The sequence below is a fragment of the Equus przewalskii genome, chromosome 19 (genome assembly GCF_037783145.1).
Source record: "Equus przewalskii isolate Varuska chromosome 19, EquPr2, whole genome shotgun sequence".
NCBI lineage: Eukaryota > Metazoa > Chordata > Mammalia > Perissodactyla > Equidae > Equus > Equus przewalskii.
Window position 1 is genome coordinate 55,391,895 of NC_091849.1, and position 20,119 is coordinate 55,412,013.

General features: G+C 37.6%; 1 protein-coding gene across 2 annotated transcripts in view; it reads right to left on the bottom strand.

Annotated features, from left to right (window-relative positions):
* Window positions 1-243: 243 nt before the first annotated feature.
* Window positions 244-20,119, bottom strand: part of KHDRBS2 (KH RNA binding domain containing, signal transduction associated 2) — a 551,264-nt gene continuing 531,388 nt past the window's right edge. For both annotated transcript variants that reach the window (XR_011529819.1, XR_011529818.1), the window contains exons 14-15: window positions 6,962-7,062; window positions 244-455 (exon numbers count right to left, since the gene is read on the bottom strand). The gene's annotated coding sequence lies outside the window, so the exon portion shown is untranslated. The remainder of the gene's footprint in view (window positions 456-6,961; window positions 7,063-20,119) is intronic.

Here is a 20,119-nt window from a genome sequence, read left to right on the forward strand (position 1 = left end):
TTCAACCATTTACAGTCTGTGGGTCAATACACATTTAAAAACACTCAGTAGGAAATTTTAAAATCAACTCCTAGCAACTCAAAGGGATAATAAAACTGTGTACTGATATAACGGTCTATAAACTGAGATGGTGACTGAAAAGTTCAGTTATTTTTACTTTCTTATTCCTGCCTCTTGAATTAGTTGTTAAGCATTATATTGAACTGGTGAGAAAGACTGGTCGAAAAGAATGTAGACATGTACGTATTTTAAACACTTGTTTATTTTCAACTTTTACAGATGCATGATTGGGTCTGGTAACTGAAGATCACACTTGGACCAAAGTTGATTTCAGGAGTGAAAAGTAGAGCAAAAACATAGGAGAATGGCTGATTTCTGGTGAAGGCCCCCAGCTCTAACTACTGGAGGTTCCAGTGTCTTCCATGATGAACAGGATTGTCTTTGGAGGAATGTGCCTGGAACCAAATCAGAGGTACATGATTGAGAAAAGGTTCTTGGGAAATTTCTCAACAATAAAGGGTTGAATTATGGCGACAGTGAGGTGTATGCTTACAGAGCAGAGTAAATTCTGGAATGATGCCTGAAATGAGGAAGTGTAGAATAGGAACAGTGGAGAGGGTTGTGTGTCTTCCGGGTCCTCAGACATTGGGCCAGAGAAGAGAGTGGCCAGGAGACAGTGGCAAGAGTGGTGAGCAGGGAACAAATTTCATCATATCACCAAGAGGGAAGAGCTGGACTCTATGTATGGGGGATATAAACTGTCCCAAAGAATGACATCTTAGAGTTTGGTGCATGTTTCCAGGGCTGAGGTGAGTGATGGAGTCTTATGTCAGGATTCTGCAGATACTGCCTATTTGTCTATTTTGATTCTGTGGCTTTTTAGACTCCTTGGTGAGAGGCCGTATTGCTTTAGAAACAAATTATTTTAAGTTTCATGTTGGGAGCCCCAAGTCACATCTCTTCCTTTCTTAGATGAACATCTGACTGTTTCCAAGGAAGTGACATCTGATCCCAGTTTAGGAGGTGGGAAGAAAGAGAAAGAAAGAGAAAGAGGGAAAGGCAGCATTTTAAGCAGAAGATACACATCAGTAAGTTTTCAGTATCAGAAACACAATACCTAATTCAGGAAATGTCCTTCATTCATCAATCTTTTCTGAGCACATCCTGTCTGCCAATAACTTGGTAGGTTTACAGCTATAAAGATCAATAAGATATCTTTATGCTCACAAGAAATTCACATCCTAATGGGGGAAATAGACAAATAAGCAACAAATGATAAAGTATATTCCATTCTCTGATGGATTTGCTGGAGGTACTCTGGGAAGAGAGGGGTACCTAACCCACATTAGGGACAAGGGGGAAGGGTCAGAAAATATTTTTTAAAAAATAGTGGCTAAACCAGGTTTAAATATCAAATATATGTGCTTGTGACTTTGTGTAGAGGTCTGTCTGTTGAGTTGTGACAAGTAATCATATCAGTGGTACTCAAAGATGAGATGGTATTGGGCCATTGAATGTCAAACAAGAGAATTTTGATTTAATAGAAATGGGAGGTCATTTAAATTTTTAAGCTGGGAGCAACAATATGGCGGAAATGCTTCTAAGGCTTTCTGTCAGGAGGGCAATCAGGTGAGAGGGGATTGGAGGCAGGGAAGAAACCTAGCAATTTGTTTTATCAACAACTTAAGTGTGAGGCAATGAAGACCTGAATCTAGGATGGTGGTTATGGAGAAAGCACAAATTGTGGGAATGTAAGTCTGAACTCTGAGTTTGTCTCAAATGTTTTTTCCTCAGGAATGGCCATTTGATTGAAACTAGGGAAGAGAAGATAACCATAAGTCAATGAAGAAAAGAACCCAACCAACTAGTTCAACGACTGCAAAACTCTCTGAGCTATAAATACAGGATTTGAAAGAGATGTGCAAATGGATGTACACAGAGGAGGAGGTAAAAGTTGGTTCCCAGATGCAGGCATTAGTGTCCACTTGCATGCCCATTGATTCTTTTAACAGTGCTGCTGCCACTGCTTTTTCAGCATTATGAAAATGTTCTATAAGGAAACAGGAATGACGATGTTTGTGAAAAGACTGGCACCAAATAATGTAAGCATGGCCAAGAGAAATTTGTTAGTTAAAATAGATTTTAATATACCTAGTAGTAATATACTAAAAATTATTTTAATACCAAATCATCTTTAGAGAAATAAGTGCTCTGTGACACTCAGGATAGTCATGGTATTAGAATGAAGCCAACACAAAATAATCTGTCATGATAAATATCGCAGAGAAAAGGAAGAAGAAAATACTTAATGAGCACTCATGGTGTTCCAGACATTGTGCTAGACACTTTACTAGAACAAAAATATTTCTTGAATTAGAATGTGTGCATATCACATTTTATCATTTTAGTTGGGAAGTTTAATGGAAGGTTCATCCTAACAAATAAAGTTATAGCATAAACAATCTTGAAAAATAGAGTAAATGTAAATATTCAGATCAAATTAAAAAACATTTAGGCAATTGATTGTGAATGTCATGCTCTTGATTATGTGTGTTTTCTACCTATGTTTATACCTAATTATATTTGTTCGTGCCTATGCTCTAGGTTCAGCCCCATGAAGATGGTAAATTTTGATCTCCCTGTTGGTAGAAGCTACTTTCTGACGGTCATTTTTCTCAGGCATGGATCACTTCAAATTCATCACTGCCACAAGAAAATTAACAAAGCAGACATCTTACAGATCTCAGTTCTCAATAATCATCTCCACGTATGAAGGTCAGTGTGCAATTGCGCAAATATAAATGAAAATCAATATTCTCCTTTCTTAAACATTCTAATTTATCTCTGAGTTATCTCTTTTGAAGTATTCATAATTTGAGGTAAAAAAAATGAACTCAGTAAAAGCCTATTTGGAACAAAATAAATTACCCTTTTGATATCCAGTGCAGCAACCTAGTATTTGAGTAAAACAGAACTTCACAAAAGCTTAATATATTCAGAATTTGACAAAGTGTGACCCATTTACTGAAGCAGAAAATGCACCATAGGTACTTCAGTGTTTACTTTTTTTCTTCCAAAAGCAGATAAATCATATTTACCAGCCAAAGAAAAGAACTGCTTTTAGACTTACTTATTTAGGGTGAAAAAAACAAGAATTTTGACTAAGAAAGATACTCCCAAAATAACATGTGGTGGGTTTTAAGGGATTTTCACAAGAATGTCAAAATACGGGAAATATTTGAAGAATTTATGTAAAGTAAGCTAGTAGTTACCTTAGCTCCCTTCAGTCCCTTTAGATACCAGGAGGATATGGAACACTTAATAGAAGCCACATGTGCATGTTGCATTTTTCATAGGACACTTCTAAGACTTCTGTCAGGATTTTAAATATACTGGAAAAAGAGTAAACAACATCACAATACAAAACCCTTACTCTGGCTTGTTCTCCTAAGTACTCCTCTCTATGGCAGCACTTTTTATATTTTTCCACATGTACCAGTTTAATCGTCTCTCTTCTCCTAGACTGTCAACTCCTTGAAATTGGGGAGCTCTGTCTTCGACACCTTCACGTGCCCGGTCCCTTGTACTGTGCTTAACACATCATTGATGCATCAACAAATGTTTGCTGAATGTAGGAATGAAGAAGTCAAACCGGAGCCCACGGACAATTCTTTATAAAAAGAGTATATATTAACATACAGATAGACATACTTTTATATTAATCAGGTGTTTAAAATAGATGAATATGATCACTGATTATGTTTAAATACCTTATTCTTCCAAAAAAAACTTATATAAAAACTCATTTATATCACTTAACAGTTTTATAAAATACCAAAAAAAGCATGCAATTGTAATTAATGTTACTTCAAAAATTCCAAGTGGTGAACATTGTGTTCATGAGCTAAGAGAATGACTGAAAGATTTTATGTCTCGACTGCATTTGTAGATTTCTTGATCTTTCAGACTTTTTAGATCTATGCTTTAAGCCAAAGTCAGAAGTGGGACTAAAATTGAGTTTTGTAACAATCTAGATATTTTGTCTTTTTATTCAATTCAACATAAATTCAAAATTATACGGAAGGATTAGAACAGGTTTTCGAAGGCAGCTCCTTCATTCATTAACAGTCACTCCCAGTGGCCTGATGGAAGAGACCACATGTGGCCAGAATGAGTTGTGTACACAACGCTACAGATCAAATTAAGAGAAAAAAAATAGAAATAGCTTTTGGGACCCTAGAAAACCACTTCCAGTCTAAAGCCACAAGGGCAGAAATGATCAATAATGGTAGCTATTTGGTTCATTCATTTCTTTTAATGAACACACTCACAACTCACTAAAAGCACTCTCACAGGACTGAGATGGATTTCAATTCTCTGGTGACAGAAATAGAACCTTTGATAAAACCTGCAGGGAGTTGCATTGCTCCCCACCGCCTTCCTCCCCTCATCTTTACAACTTGATGCTAACTCAGAAGAGTATGTCATCTTGGTACAGACTGACAAGCAGTTCGTTCATCTGCAACTATTAGGAAAATTCTCTCCATGATTCTTAATGCAATTTATTTTAGGAAAGCATCCCAAAACTGTGGATCCGTTTCAAATATGTAGAGTCTGGCAAATGCAGGAATAAAGCCCTCAAGAAAAAATGGGCACTGAGCTGGTTTAATCAATTTATTAATATTCAATGAGATCATTTCCATTTCTGTAGTCACTGCCCTAGTTCAAGTAAGCATTAATTTGTATCTAATAAAGTGCCATTAATACTGTGGATATATATAAATTGCTTTTGATAAATGAACAACATCTGGATTATTGCAGCAGCCTCTTAACTTGCCTCACTTATTCAAGTTTCTTCCAATTATTATCTATTTTATATCTAACTGCCAGAAAAAAATCTCTCTTGAATTTTCACCATATTTAATTCTCTGCTTATGAAACTAGATTTTGCTTATTTAATAAAATCAAAGTTCTTGTGCCTGAGATGAAATTTTCTCCATCAGTTTCCCTAGGTTCTCATTTCTTATTATCCAGTTGATTTCTTATTACTTCACTGCATCTGTATTTTTTCAAAAAGTGCATTTTAATTTTTTGGTATCTACCAAATATAGTTGTAACCTCAAAAACGTAAGTTTAAGAACTTCTAAAGTAAATATACTAGTCTGTTGGCAAACAAAGAATAAAAGGTCTCTGTGATTTCAGAAAATGCCCCTTTCTTGGATCCAAGTCAGGGATGACTTGGGCAAGAATGAAAGAAGATGTGGGGTGAAGAGGGAAGGATGATTTGCAAGGTCTTTCTCTCTCTGACACTTGCTTCCCTTTCTCCCCATGTTTAATAACATATTGTCTGTACATGAGAGGTTTTCACGTTCAAAGAGTAAACCTTTTCAGAGCAAATGAATAGTATAGTTACTGATCAAGCGTAAATTTACTAAGTACACATTTTAACCCTTTAGATGGAGTTTTTGGGGGTTTTAGTACTGTATTTGCCTATCACATGCAACTGAATTATGTCTTGTTCTAACATTTCATATTGTAAATGGGGATAAACTTAGACAGAAACTCTCAAAAGGTGTGGGAGAGAAGAGAAGACATAAAAATCTGTTAGTATGGTAAGAACCGCAATGTGGATAAAAATTAATTTTAGAGATCTTCATTCAGCAGACAAATGGTGACTACATTTTCTGTGTCAGCCCTTGGAATTTAAATGGAATGCTTTTCTTCAAAAGGATTATTTAAACATCTAGATTCATAGTTTCTAGGTCACTAGAGAGTTATTGTTGAGAATATCATCTTTGTCTTCACCACTCTGCAACATCGTTACAACTTTCCACTTCAGGGAGCCCCAGAGAATCAGGGCTCACCTGCCAATCAGCTCTATCAGGAAGCGTCAGCTCTACTATGAGAAACAGTTTCAACAACAATTCATGAGATCAAAATAGGAGCAAGTTATAGTTTACTTCTTCACTTGTTTTTCCTCTCTCATACCATGTTGGCAAACACACGTATCACAAATATATCCTCTAATTTCTGCCAAATTATGCCCTTAACTGAGTCACAGACCTAAAATGGACTTTCTCATTCGACCAAATCATTCGGCCCAGAAGTGTCATACTAACATTTCCAAAATGATGCTTCATTAATTTCACTTATCTGTTCAGATGGCCTCCCTACAAAATGAAAAACATTCTCTTTATTTTATATTCAAGGACCTCTGTAATTTGATTGCTTTTTACTTTATCGGTTTTTTCTCTACTAACCACCTCCTGAAGACCGAATGCTACATGACCCTTGAACATAATTTATACTTGTCCACTTGGTTTCTCATCTCCATTTTAGTCACTTTCTCATTATCGTCTCTAATCCTGAAATGCTCTCCTCTTCCCCACCTACTCATATCAACCCCCCGCCCCTCTGTGGACCTCTCTTGATTTCCCCAACCAGAAGTTAGCTTTATTAGCAAAATGCACACAGGACTTGCCATCTAATACAATGGTTCAAAACTGCAGGCTATTTCTCACTCAGTCCTCAGTAGACATTTGGCAATATCTGGAGATATTTTTGATTGTCACAACTGCGGACGTGCTATTGGCATCCAGTGGGTGGAGGTCAGGGGTGCTGCTAAACGTCCCACAGTATGCAGGACAGCTCCCCACAACTAAGAAAGATCTGAGCCAAAATGTGAACAGTGATGCTGCTGAAAAACTCTAACTTGATCCATTTTGACACCTCTATTCCAATCCTGACTATAATTTTACTTCCGCATGCATGTTAATCATCCATGCTAGAATCTAAACCTCTGGAATACCAGGACCACACTTATGCACAATTTTATTCCCTCAAAAGTCTGGCACAAAGTCTGGTATATGTGGGCGCTCAAAAGTATTTCAAAGTCTATATGATATGGAATAATTGGATCACCATTTATTAAAGAATAAGTATGCAAGAAGAAAATACTTACCAATCAAGCTATAGAAGTTCAATGTCTACTTTCTTTGAAGGCTTTGGTAATTCAGCTGTCATTTGAGGATCTTTTAATGATGAAAATCAATTAGCATTACGCTGGTAAAGAGAGAATTTATGGGTCAACATATATATGTTGTTGATAGGCAAAAACCCCCCAAAACAACCCCAGACATATTACAAACTTCATTGAATTTCCAGAGTAGATGAAAAGTGTAGAGTCTGAGGTTTGTAGGTCTGGAATATAGGTCTTTAAAAGAATCATCTTCTATCTCTCCTACGGTAGATTTTTTGAGTTGTTGTTGTTGTTTTATACTATGCCATGAACAATTAATCCTTGCTGTATAAATATCTCTCAGCTGCTGGCTACTGTGCATTGGTTATATCAGTTCCAATTTGTTTGCGTTTCTCTAAGTGGAGCATCTAGCTGTTGGGCAAAACAAAACATTAAATTATCTTGCCAACTTTCTATAAATATTTGAAAGTGATTGTTATTTGAATACACAAACAATTTTTTAAGTTTCCTTATGAAAAGAGCTGATGTACTATTAATGGAATATCTGTTTCCACCATGTCCAATAATCTCCAATAAGCGGAAAAATGAATGGAGCTAACAGCTCCCTGCTCTAGAGGACAGTGTTCGAGCTTTTCAGCTGTTTAGCCATTCAAGATCCTCTCAAATCTGCCCCCTGCTTACCTGTATCTCTCTCACAAATATCCTGCTTCAGCTGAATTATTTCACTTATAATCCCTTGAATGTATCTCTTACTTCCCTCATCTCCAGGGTTTATGGTTTTGTTTTTGGTGTTTTTTTGTATGTTTTTCAATTATAGAATGTATTCTCTCTTTTCACTCCTTTCCCAGCCCAACTTCCTCTTGAATTGCTGGTCACTCTAAACCATCCATCTCACATGCCAACTTCTCCAAAAAGACTCCCTTCATCTTCCAAGCTCTGCCCCTGCCTTTAAAACTACAGCATCTTCTCCCACTTAACTTCTACTGCCATGTTTTTGTCATTATATTTGTACATTGTTATTTTTCCTTTTCCTCCAGGTTGTAAAGTCCTAGTGGTAGGGACCATGATTTACAGACATCTTTGAATGACACTCAGCACCAGTTCACTGTCCTGTACATAGGAGTAGCTGTTTATTATACAGGAGTGGAACAAATGTTGAATGAATTACGGTTTTGCTTTAGAAGTAGAAGAGAGTGTGGCAATCTGGTTTTAAAATATGAAATGAAGCTTGTTTTTCCAATAAATAAATGTCAAGAAAAATTGGAGTGAGGATGGTTATAGACATAATAAGCAAAAGTGATGTGAGGACCTTGTTTGGATACTGATTTGAACAAACTAACCATAAAGGAACATCTTTGACATAATTCGAGAAATGTGTATATGGAATGGGTAACAGACGATATTAAGGATGTTTGGTATGACAAAAGCACGCTGATTATGTGAAAAATAGTTCTTAACAGTTAGAAATGCACACTGAATCATTTACAAATGACATGTTTGATATTTGATTTAAAATATCCCAATAAAAAGTATGAGATATAACTAAAAAAATGCAACAGTTTGCAAAATACTGATCATTATTAAAGCACAGTGAGGATATATAGTCTTCATTATACTATATCTCTCTAATTCAGTGTAAGCGTAAATATTTCCATAAAAGAGTTCAAATATATATAAAGTAAGTGCTGTCGGAGAATAACCTTACAGTCATTCTTACAGGAGGGAAGTATTCTTTCAGTCATTTAAGACATTAACTACAAGAGACTCTAGTAATTTGAATGACTTTTAATTCTACAATGTTTACCCTAACACTTAGAATCACTTCAACATGTGAAAACATTACTTCGGTTGCACAATGTCTTACTCCCTTGTATGTCACAGAAGACTACTGGGTGCTTAGTGAGTCTTGCTTTTCACCCTTCTCTAAGAACCCCATTTTTATTATTTATAACTGTCTAGCTTGAAGGAGGTTAGAGTCAACACAACAGCCAACCATTGATCCAAAATGTCTTACTCTCATATCCTGAGAATGACCAGCAGCCCTTTAAATATTTTTTTTTTTCTTTCCTAGCTGAACTAGATCCACTCATTGTCATCAGTGTCATGGAAGAGAAATGACATGAAGAAAACTTTCCTTTAATAGACATACCAGGATTAGGTAAGTTGATAGAGAAATTGTGGACATGACCAAGTAGCAAATGCTAAAGAAAGATGACAAAGTCAGAAAAACAGATGAATTGTTGACTTGAACACTAGACTTTACTATTGTCAAGCCTTTCTCTCAGACTCATTCCTTTCTTCCCATCTTTGTTGCCACTTTCCTAGAAAAGCTCATCTTTATGACTCCTTCAGGTGATGACTCAAAACCTCTAAAAACCCTTGGCTACCTTCATTAGCATGCTCCAAACCATCCCCCAAAAGCATAAAATCTAAGTTATATTCTTGAGTTTGAGAAAGAAACACAAACTCTAAAGAGGTCCTCTACCCTCCCGGCTCTCAACCACCGTTATGCCCTTCCTTCCATTGCCAGAGGTGCACCTTCATTTTCTTATAAGTTACTTCAAGAGTTTTCCAATAGGTCTTTTTGCTTCTAATTTTTTCTCTCTCCAACACACACTAACAGATGCTTCCAGAATCGGCTTCCTAAAATATGGCACTTATGACATCATGTTCAAAAGCTTTCAATGGCTCACCACTATCTATCAAATAAAAGTCCATTCTTGTTCCCTCAGCATTTCAGGCCTCACAAACCTGTCTGGAGTCTACATTCTAATTGTGACTTCTTTCAAGCATTTGAAACTGTAAACCAACGGAAATAATTGCACTTCCCTGAAAATAAATACCCTACACTTTTGGGTCTCCATTCTTTAGCTTGTTAGTGTTATTATTACTTAACACATCTATTTCCATACATTTCTGCTTGAGACTCCTCCAATTCTTCTTTCATCATGCTTTAGCATAAAGTCTTTTCTGGTCCATGTCAGAATCAGCCTCTCTCTCTGTAAGTTTCTACACCTCTTCATGGGTATCTTTCTTGGGATATTTCCTCTCACTGATTTAAAAACATGGTATGAGCTTCATTTCTCCAATCAACCAGAAGCTTTCGAGAACAGAACTTACTGTTTCATCTTTGTGTCCCTAGCCTTTGGCACAGTGGTCTGTGCTTAGGATATGTTTAGTGAATACTGGTTAAATTGCTGGTAGAAAGAATACTAAAAGTTCTATGCAACAATCATTAGAGATAAAGGCAAAGCAATGTTTTCACAGATTTAAAATATTATGATGTTTAAATTCTAGTTATTAAGAAAATTATCACCAATTAATTGGGGCTGTGCTGGGCTTTAGGCTAAGTGCATTCTTTGCATTGTCACATTTAATCCTCTCAATTCAATAACTTCTTAGATGAGGAAATTGAGACTTGGGCAGATGAGGTAATTTGTCGGTACATGGTCTATCTGACTTGAATTCAGGTCTGCTTGAAGTCAAACCTAGTCACTTGTCTATTCTTAACTGTGCCTGGGAAGCCCTAGGGTTTGGAAGACATAACTCAAAGGCCATCTCAAGAGACTGAACAAAAGACGCAGACAGATGGTGTTCCTGTTCCTCATCCCCTACTTCAATGACAGAAGCTTCTCTTCGGTTTTTTTTTTTTTAAAGATTTTTTATTTTTTCCCCTTTTTCTCCCCAAAGCCCCCCGGTACAGCGTTGTATATTCTTCGTTGTGGGTCCTTCTAGTTGTGGCATGTGGGACGCTGCCTCAGCGTGGTCTGATGAGCAGTGCCATGTCCGCGCCCAGGATTCGAACCAACAAAACACTGGGCCGCCTGCAGCGGAGCGCACGAACTTAACCACTCGGCCACGGGGCCAGCCTCTCTCTTCGGTTTTTTGCAGTGAAATTTTTATTTTTTATTTTTACCTGAAAGGTGGGACACTGACTTTCTTATTTTCATTATTTCCTTTATTACTTCTTGTCTTATACCCAAGGATTTCACATATTAATTTGCTCGTAGGCATTTAAACATAAAAGCCCTGACAACATTAACAAGTTGCATTTACTTCCCCAAAGTAGGCTGTCATGAGCCTGTGTGCCTATTTAAACAATGCCGTCATCTTCTAACACATATGTTCTGATCCACTTTTATAATTTCTAAGTCTCACAAGAAAATCAATTTCATTACTTGATAGTTTCTATTTCAATTTGTTCCAAAGTGTTTTGGTTTTTTCCAGAAATTCTTCAACCCTGAAAGGATGAGATTATTGTGAGGATACTTAAGATATAGTTCTTTATTATTTATTTTTAACTGAGATATAATTGACATATAACATTATTAGTTTCAGGTGTACAACATAATGATTTGATATCTGTAAATATTGCAAAATGATCACAGCATGGTGACTATGGTTAATAATCTATATTGCTCATTTGAAGGTTGCTAAGAGAATAGATCTTAAAAGTTCTCATCACAAGAAAAAAGATTTTAAAAAGCAATTTAAAAGATTATTTGGGTGATGCATGGCTCCCCACTGGTGGCCACTTAAAAGAGAGCTCATTTGAATTGTATAAATTCTGGTGTGTGTATGTGTATTCTGATATGTATACATATGCACATACATATATATGTACATATATATTTTGAAAAAATATATATTTAAAAAATTCATATTTCCCTGGTTACAGCTTATCTCATAAGTATCAGTTAACTAATGTATATCAGAAATTTGAAAAAAGATTTGAAAAAATAAATTTCTTCTGGGGATGAGGGAAACAGGAAATTTCATTAAGGAAATGTGGTATTTGGGTGCTCTGTGGAGCTTTGCCATGGGCGGATGGATAACCTTAGGATATTCCAAATTTAATATTTTCCCAAGCATTTTCTGGAATGCTAGCCCCACAAGCCACTATTGTATGTGGAAGGGGGAAAAGTGGAGATGGGTGCTCAGATGTGTTGGGAAGACTGCATCCCCTCCTGGAGACTTAGGAGCATAATAGTACATTAAAGGTTCAGAGACGTCTGTCAGGAGAAAAATGTTTAACTCTATGTTTCCAATTTATTTAATAATGGATTACCGTTATTTTCTTTAGATTAACTTGGATAACACCCCCAATTTCCCACGTAAGTAGAACTGTGCTATTTAGGCTGATGATTGTGATGGTCGTAGCATCTCTCATATTCCTTCCAATAAACACACATTTTTGTGTCTTGAACAGTTTCCTGTGTTTTTATTCAGTTTAATATTTACAAGTTGTATGATTATGGAAAGTTATTGAGTGTCTCTGAGCCTCAACCTCCTTGTTTGTAAAATAGGGACAGCCTAATACCTATTCATACGGTCTTGAGCGGACTAAAGGAGTCGGTCCATGGAAAGTGTGCAGAACTGGGTTCAGTTACTCAATAGAGGCATGATCCTGTAGACCAGCCAGAAAACATTCCTATTTCCACACAGTGGCAATCCTTCCTTTTGCTAGTCTCCAATTACAGGACTGTTATGTAAATGAACACATAATGCTGTAAATAGAGGTATTTATTCCTACAAGGAACACTAAGTAACAAGTTCCTTAACATGGCTTATGTGAGCCCTTCCAGATTCTGTGTGAGCCCTTCCAGATCTCGAGGAGCAGGCAGAGGCCTTCAGGGCCAGACACACACCATGTCTGCGCCTCAGAGGACAGCTGCCTTTTTTCTTCTGTTTTGCTTTTTGTTGGTTAAAAAAATACATGAACTTCTTTTCACCTATAGAGGATTATTTATTACATAAGAAAACAAAAATTTTACACGGGCATTATTCTGGGTATGCAAAAAGTACAGCATTTGGGAATTATAGAGAGATAATTCAATACATGCTGATGATTTATCCGTTTAAGAAGATAATTATTCTGGTTTCTTGAATTTACAAAGTGGTAAAGAATATGGCCTTTGTAATTTGGCTTTTGCTTGTGTTCAGAAAAGTCCCTGAGGTTCAATGGCAACCGGAATACCTTCACCTTCCAGAAAAACACACTTCGTTCACCTGTGCTACCAGAAAGATTTATTAGATATTTGGACTCACGTGTCTCTCATTTTTATCAGGCAAGAACAAATAGAAATTGAGTAAATATGGAGTATATTTATATGTGCAACTTCTGTCGTCTTTATAACCTCTAATGTTATGGATCTAAGGATAAAATACCTAGAATGTTGAGAAATGATTGTGAAAGTATTCTGTAAATGGTAAATCACTATGAAAATATGTTTACTAATAGCAAAAATAATACATTGGTGTGTGGGGATTTTCAATCTTAGGTCTATAATTTTATTTGTTTTATATCTCAAAGGCAGGACCAACCTCAGTCAGTGTTTTCACAAACAGATATCAATAAGTCAATAAAATGTAATGTTTATGTAAGTTAATATGTAATTATCTACATTTATGTATAATCATAGATAATTACATAACACAAATACAGAATTCCAAAACATTTGTTAACTATTCCTCCTTTCCATAGAGATTAATTCAGTTCAATTATTAGTGTGACACACAAGGTTTTTAAAAATCAATTCTAAGACACATTAAATTTTGAAACCAGGGTGCTTCTCATAATCAATATCCAAAACATTGCTGAGTATCTATCTTTTATACTGAAAAGTTTTTATTAATTGTATCTTACAACCAATTTTGTTTCGTAGTCAAGGAAGTAGAGGATGTTGTACCATCATGAGTCTAGAGACTTTTTGTGGATTATGTTTATGTTACTCAATTAGCCTCCATGATCTTTTATGCTTCATTTATTTATTTTTCTCTACAAAGTCTTTATGAATGCTTATTCTATCTCAGTCATCAAATGCTGTGATGTGGAGGTCACAGACTTCTCTAATATTAGTTTTTGTTTTCAAAGGCCAGATTGTGAATGTTGACCATGCATCTTAGTAAAAGACATATGGAAGCAATGATCTAACACATCCATTCATTTGTGGACCAGCCTTGCTCCCTTAAATGAAAATCAAAAGATAACTGCACAGAAATCACAAAAAGTAGTTCTAATGAAGAATGGATAATTGTCTCCCAGGTGACTCAGATCTTATACTACTGGACAAAAGTGCCATTTTTTATTTTAAATTTCCTCTAAAAAAGGAAAATGAAATGAGTATAATAATACGTACTTTAAACTGGCCCACAGTATTATGCCATCTCGAGTTTTTTATGGCACTAACTGCCTTTTCTAAACACTTGACATATTTTCATGTTATTCCATTATCTCTACATATAGTTCCTGTGGTACAATACATGTTAGCCCAACCTCCCAATGTCTTGACGTAGGGTAAGAGAAAAAGCTAACTTCAGAGTGAGAAAGAACAATGGATGCTATACCATCATGATGAAAACAAAACACATCCTAACCTTCTCCAGCCACTTGACGTCCTCCATCACATCATCAGCCCTACCATTTTCTATGCCCTGCCGAATACAGTCAGATTGTGTTATTTATTTGTTCAGTCAGTCATTTAGGAAATCCATATTTAGCACTTTATGTCAGGTTCTATGGTAGATCCCTGGAATTTATAGATGAACACATGTTCTGCCTTCAAGGGCAGCCTCACGTGGAGACAGACAAATAATAACCAGATACTTTCAGTAACATGTGCTATAGCAATAATATAGAAAAACCACAGGAACAGAAAGAAGGTAGTCATTCTCACACAGCTTGGCTTGGTAGGGGAGGAGACAGGGCTTTGTCCTAAAGGAGCCAGGGTCTGGCCTGAGTGATAGAATATGAGCAGGACTTGACCAAGTGGTTATATGTATTTGCGTGTTTTTCCTCTTCAGCAGATCTCACATTTTGTAACTTCAGATTTAATCCTGGGTGCTCCTGCCTTTCAATACACTCCTCCTGAGGTAGTATCATTGATTCTCGTGACCTTAATGCCACCTCTGTGCTAATCATTTCCAGGTAGACATCTGAGGGCAGATCTTCCCTTTGAGTTTCTGTAGGGGGTTCAAGGGATTTTGCTGCTGATCAAGGAAAAAGATAAGACCACAAGGTGGCAGTAGCGCACACAAACTTCATTGGGAGCGACTTTGATAGGTTCACACGTGAGGCAGTCCCTCACAGCAGGAGTCGGTGCAGAGATGAAGGCACAGGGCAGCTGCTCAGAAGGGGTGAAGGTGCAGGAACTCCTGGGAGAGGTGGCTTGTGTGGAGGCAATGTCTGTCAGCAGCATGGCAGGCGGTCTCTGGGTCCAAAAGCTCAGAAAGAAAGCAGAGGCTTGGGGTCTTTCTGGCTCAGGGCTAGCAGATGTAGGGTGAGATTTTGCAAGAGTATGCAAAACAGGCAGGCTCTAAATGGCTAAAAAATCTGCTTGTTTGGCCTATTTTAAAAATAAATGGATGTGTAAAAATTTGGTTTTGTCCCTGGCGGGCTTTTGAGCTAATGAGTCTCAGCCTGCAGTGAAGAAATAAATGACCTAGGGGCCAATATGCAGAGGCCATCTTTGGCTCATTTATATAACAGCTTCACATCAGTATAATCAAATGCTTATTAACATCTCAATTGGGGTGCCACATAAGTATCATGAAATTAACCTGATCAAGACAGAACTCCTGGTCCTTCTCCAGTTTTTCCTTCTCAGTAACTGGAACTACCATCTAATATTTGAGGCAGAAACTCAAGAGTCATACATGGTTCCTCCCTTCTCAATGTAACCCATCATCAAATTCTGACATTGCTACCTCCTAAGGATCTCTCATGTCTCGTTCTCTACACGTTGACCGCCAGCACTCTAGTCTAAGCTACAAATCTCTCTCGCTTGATTAGTCTAATATTCTACTAGCTTGTCTTATTTTACTCATAAATCTTTTCCGTAAATTCTCCAGACAGCAACGAAGGTTACCTTTTGAAACATGCATCCACTAATGCTAGCTCCTTGTTTAGATCCCTTTTAACCATGTCCGGTTCCACATTGGGAATATCCAAATCAGAAAATCCTGAATGATGCCACCTATACTCGTCCCTCCAAGCCCTTCTCCCACTGTTCCCCCCATGGCTCACCAGTGCCCAGCCACAGACCCAGTGACCTGTGCACGTTCTTTTCTGCACCACGACCTCTCACTGCTGTTCTCTCTTCCTGGAATGTGCTCCTCTCCCTGCAGTTCGAATGGCTAATTCCTTTTCTTCCTTCAGGAGAGGAATGTCACTTCCTCAGAGAGGCCTTCTGTGCCTGGCCTCACACAGCCCTCTCCGGCCCCACCACCCACTTTCATTGTTCTCTCTCAAGTTCTCCATTTATTTCTTGCATAACAACGATCTCAATTCATAACTGAGATATTCTGTGTTTTGTTTATCCCTCCAAACCCTCTCTAGACTCCAGGCTTCATGAAAACAGAGACTTTGCCTGTCTTGCTGACTGCTTTTTGGGCACATAATAGAAACTAAATAAATATTTGTTAGACGAAATACATACATACATTCAAAAAGAGCAAATAGCGGGAAGGGTGCAGCCAGGTGGGGAACGTTTTCTTCTCTCTTTTTTTAAGGGCTAAAGATATTATTGTATGATGTTACATAGTGAACAACACGGAAAATTTAACAGTGGCTTTCTTGATGACATAAAGGATCTCAAACAATATGGGGAATATGAACAGCCTTTGAGTGAACAGGTGGAAAATCATTGAGTTACATCACTTGTGATTCCTCAGCAAGGCTGTGGGTTATTAAAAAGTCGATTTTAATCAGCTGTTCTCCAAATTTTTTAGACCAAAGAAGATGAAATAAGAGTAATCTTCGTCATTTAAAAGATATATGAAGGAACATTTTCTAATAGGGGTAAGAATTAAAGAAAAAATTTATCAAGAAGACATAACACAGTCTTAGAATTCTGACTTTCTACTGTGCCTTTTTACATTTCTCATGCATCTCTGACTATATTCCTTTTTCAGACTTACAACTATTTATGTGTGCATCTCTTGTTCTTTTCCTTGATCAGTCTTAACGGAAATTTGTCCGTCCTGTGTCAGCAGTAAACCTGCCTTCATTTGGAGATGGTGGCAAAAATAACAATGCAAAGAGTACAATCAGTGAACATTTATGGAGTGTTAATATGTGCCAGATTTTATTCCAGAGGCTTTACATGTTCTAACTTATTCAATCCTAATAAGAAGCTCTGTGATTTAGATACTATTATTATTGCCAGTTTACAAATGAGGAAACAACCAGAGCAAGGTCACACAACCTGCCTACAATCCCACAGCCAGAAAACAGTGGAGCCAGGACCTGAAACAGGCAGTCTGGCTCACGGCCTTTGTTATCAACCAGTGCTCTCCGCTGCCCCCTCCTGTGATCATCTCCCACTCTTTCTTTTTAGTCATCAGAATTGTTTTTAGGAGAAAAGGCGTGCACATACCATAGATATATTCTAAAGATATCAGGATTGTGCTCATAGAGAAAAGATAGAAGTTTGGAACAGATAATGTAGGAATGTCCCATTCATTTTGTGCCACATTACTTGGAAATTATTAGCTTTTGCTAAAATGTCAGTAGGTTTTCTTAGTGGGTAGCACACACAGAGGACCACAGAGTCTGTCTTGTCTCCTCTTTCCCCTCTCCAGGTGAAAACAAACTGAGAGGTCTGGGAGCCTCTTTCTGGGAGGAGTTAGATTATAAATCTATGCAGTTTTGGGGCAGAGGGAGAAACATTGACTCCTTTCTTTTTATGCTTCTAGTTCTCTCCTCATTTCACTCTTTGATCAGTAAACATAACACCTGATGTGACTAAGACTGGAAAGAATTCTTTGCTCTCATAGTTTCATTCATTCATATATTATTTATTCAACAAATATTTATGAGTACCTACAATGTGCCAGGCTCTGTATTAGGCCTGAGTGTTAAGTGGTGAAGAAAATCTGTGTGGGGGGGAAGAGAAAATGAAAACATAAAATACACATATATGTACAATCGCACCTATGGGTGTCTTTTGTATACATTACTTACACACATACATGCATATACTTTATATCTCCTACATATTTTACATATTTATATAAATTTAACTTCTTTATTTACTTCATGTGGCTATTTTACACATACTCTATATAGGTATATGGTTACAAATTATCATATTAAGGAACTGAACAGGTTCAGTGACATCAAGGGTAGGAACCACTAGAAGGGCCATATTGAGTTCCTGGGGACAGGCAGCGTAGGGATATTCCTGGCTTTAAAGAAAAGTGGCAAAGTGGTCTTGAAGTCCCTGTACTGCCCAGCCTAGCCCACAGACCTTCTGAGAGGAATCAAGGAGCTGCGTCCTGTCTGGGTGCCCAAACGCCCATGAGTCCAGCCCCAGAGTGAGCACTCCAACGTGTTCATTTGACAAGGAACTAAAAATACTAGCATGGATACTGGTGAAATCTAGAAGACATTTAGTTCACAAACCTATGTTGTGAACATGCTGTGAGGAGACATAAAAGAAAAAGTACCTCTGACCGCCAAGCTCTGAGTCTAATTGGGTAGAAAAAACAGATGCATGAGAAATGACACCGGAGGCAATGGACCAAAATGTGCAAAGAGAGCCATTATAAATGGAATAAACAGAGCACGGTTGAGCTCATCCTTTTCAAAGGAAATGAGTGAGAGACATGGCATTTACTTAATTGATGGTGGAGGCAGTGAGAATATATTTAGATGGATGCTGAAAATAAGGGCTTAAATTTAGGAAGACAAGCACGGAGACAGGATGCAACTTCTAGTGAAGGAGAACAAAAACAAGGCAAAGATTTGAGATGCTTTGTCCTAAACTTGTTTAAGTGCTACTGTTCCTCTTGTGTGCCTATTTCCCTATTTATCAATGTTGTTCAACAAAACTAAGTACTTCTACATGCGGGCACAAGCCTAGGCATTTTGTGAAATACCTGTGTCTGTTACTAAAATGTTCCTAGTACAAAGAAACCAAACCAAACCTTCCATTCCAAGATCCTAATGCTAATTTTTGTCCAGCATGGGAGGCCTTGGAACTTTCAGGGTGTTCAAAAACAGTTCAACAAATATATCTTGAATAATTCCTAAGTGCCGAGGAAGTTATGGAGCACTAGGACTACAAAGATGCAACACAGTCCTTCCATTATAGAGCCAAAGTCTAACTCGAGACAGAGACATAAATATATTTCACACAATGAAATACTGGGACACGAACAGGGCATGAAGCGATATTGACCCAAAAATGAGTAGAAAAGTTCAGAGGACACTCCTGGAGAGGTGGTTATTTGATGGAGAATTCGTAGCTGAACAAAAGAAAACAGAAGGAAAAAGATCATTTCAGGAAGGGGTAGCACGGTGGGCAATGCAACAGGATGGGCTATAGGGGAAAATGTGCAAACCTTTATAAAATGGTATTTTCAGAAACAGCATTAATGTATGTTTCAGTGTTCAAAGTTCAAAATAGGTTTAATAAGTGCATGGGATGTCCAACCCTAGGTTGGTACTTTTGGGTTGAGGGTACATTTATAGATCTAATTTAAACTCTCTAAAACAATTTTAAGATATGGAGGTGTTTTGTGGCCCAAAATTTACCTCTTTGGAAAGAAAGTAGAAGGGATATAATTGCAGAATGGTAACAGCTCACGGATCCATATTCCAATCCTATTATTCACAATGTGGAAATAATCTGGAGACTCTCTCATCCCTTGCGACTTTCTAGGAAGGGACCTAACATTTCACAGAAAAATTACCTGTAACTGAATTTGAGGGGAGTGGCCTGAAGAAGGGAGACAGGCTAGGCTAACAGTGTAATGGCTGAGAGTCTTTTGAATACTTTTTCTCTGCTTCCATCTCAGGGACCTGGCCCAGAGCAGGCTCAAGGTAGAGTCGTCATGCAACTAAGGGAGAAGAGGAGCAAAGGGAACAGTGATGGCAGGAGTTCATGCTCCAGGAGGGCCCCTGAGATCTTTGTGCTGGGTACAGAGGACTGCACTTCCAACAGTGTTACCTGCCCAAGAATTCTATAAGCAGTCAGGGTCCAATCAAGGAAAACAGGATTCACCTGGGATATTTGAATGACAGACTCTCATGCAGGGAATTGATTAAAGCATGAACAAGTGATGAAAGAGACAAACGAGGCCAACTAGAGAAAAGGGAGGTAACCCAGAAACTGGCAAAAGGAGCAAGCCAGAACC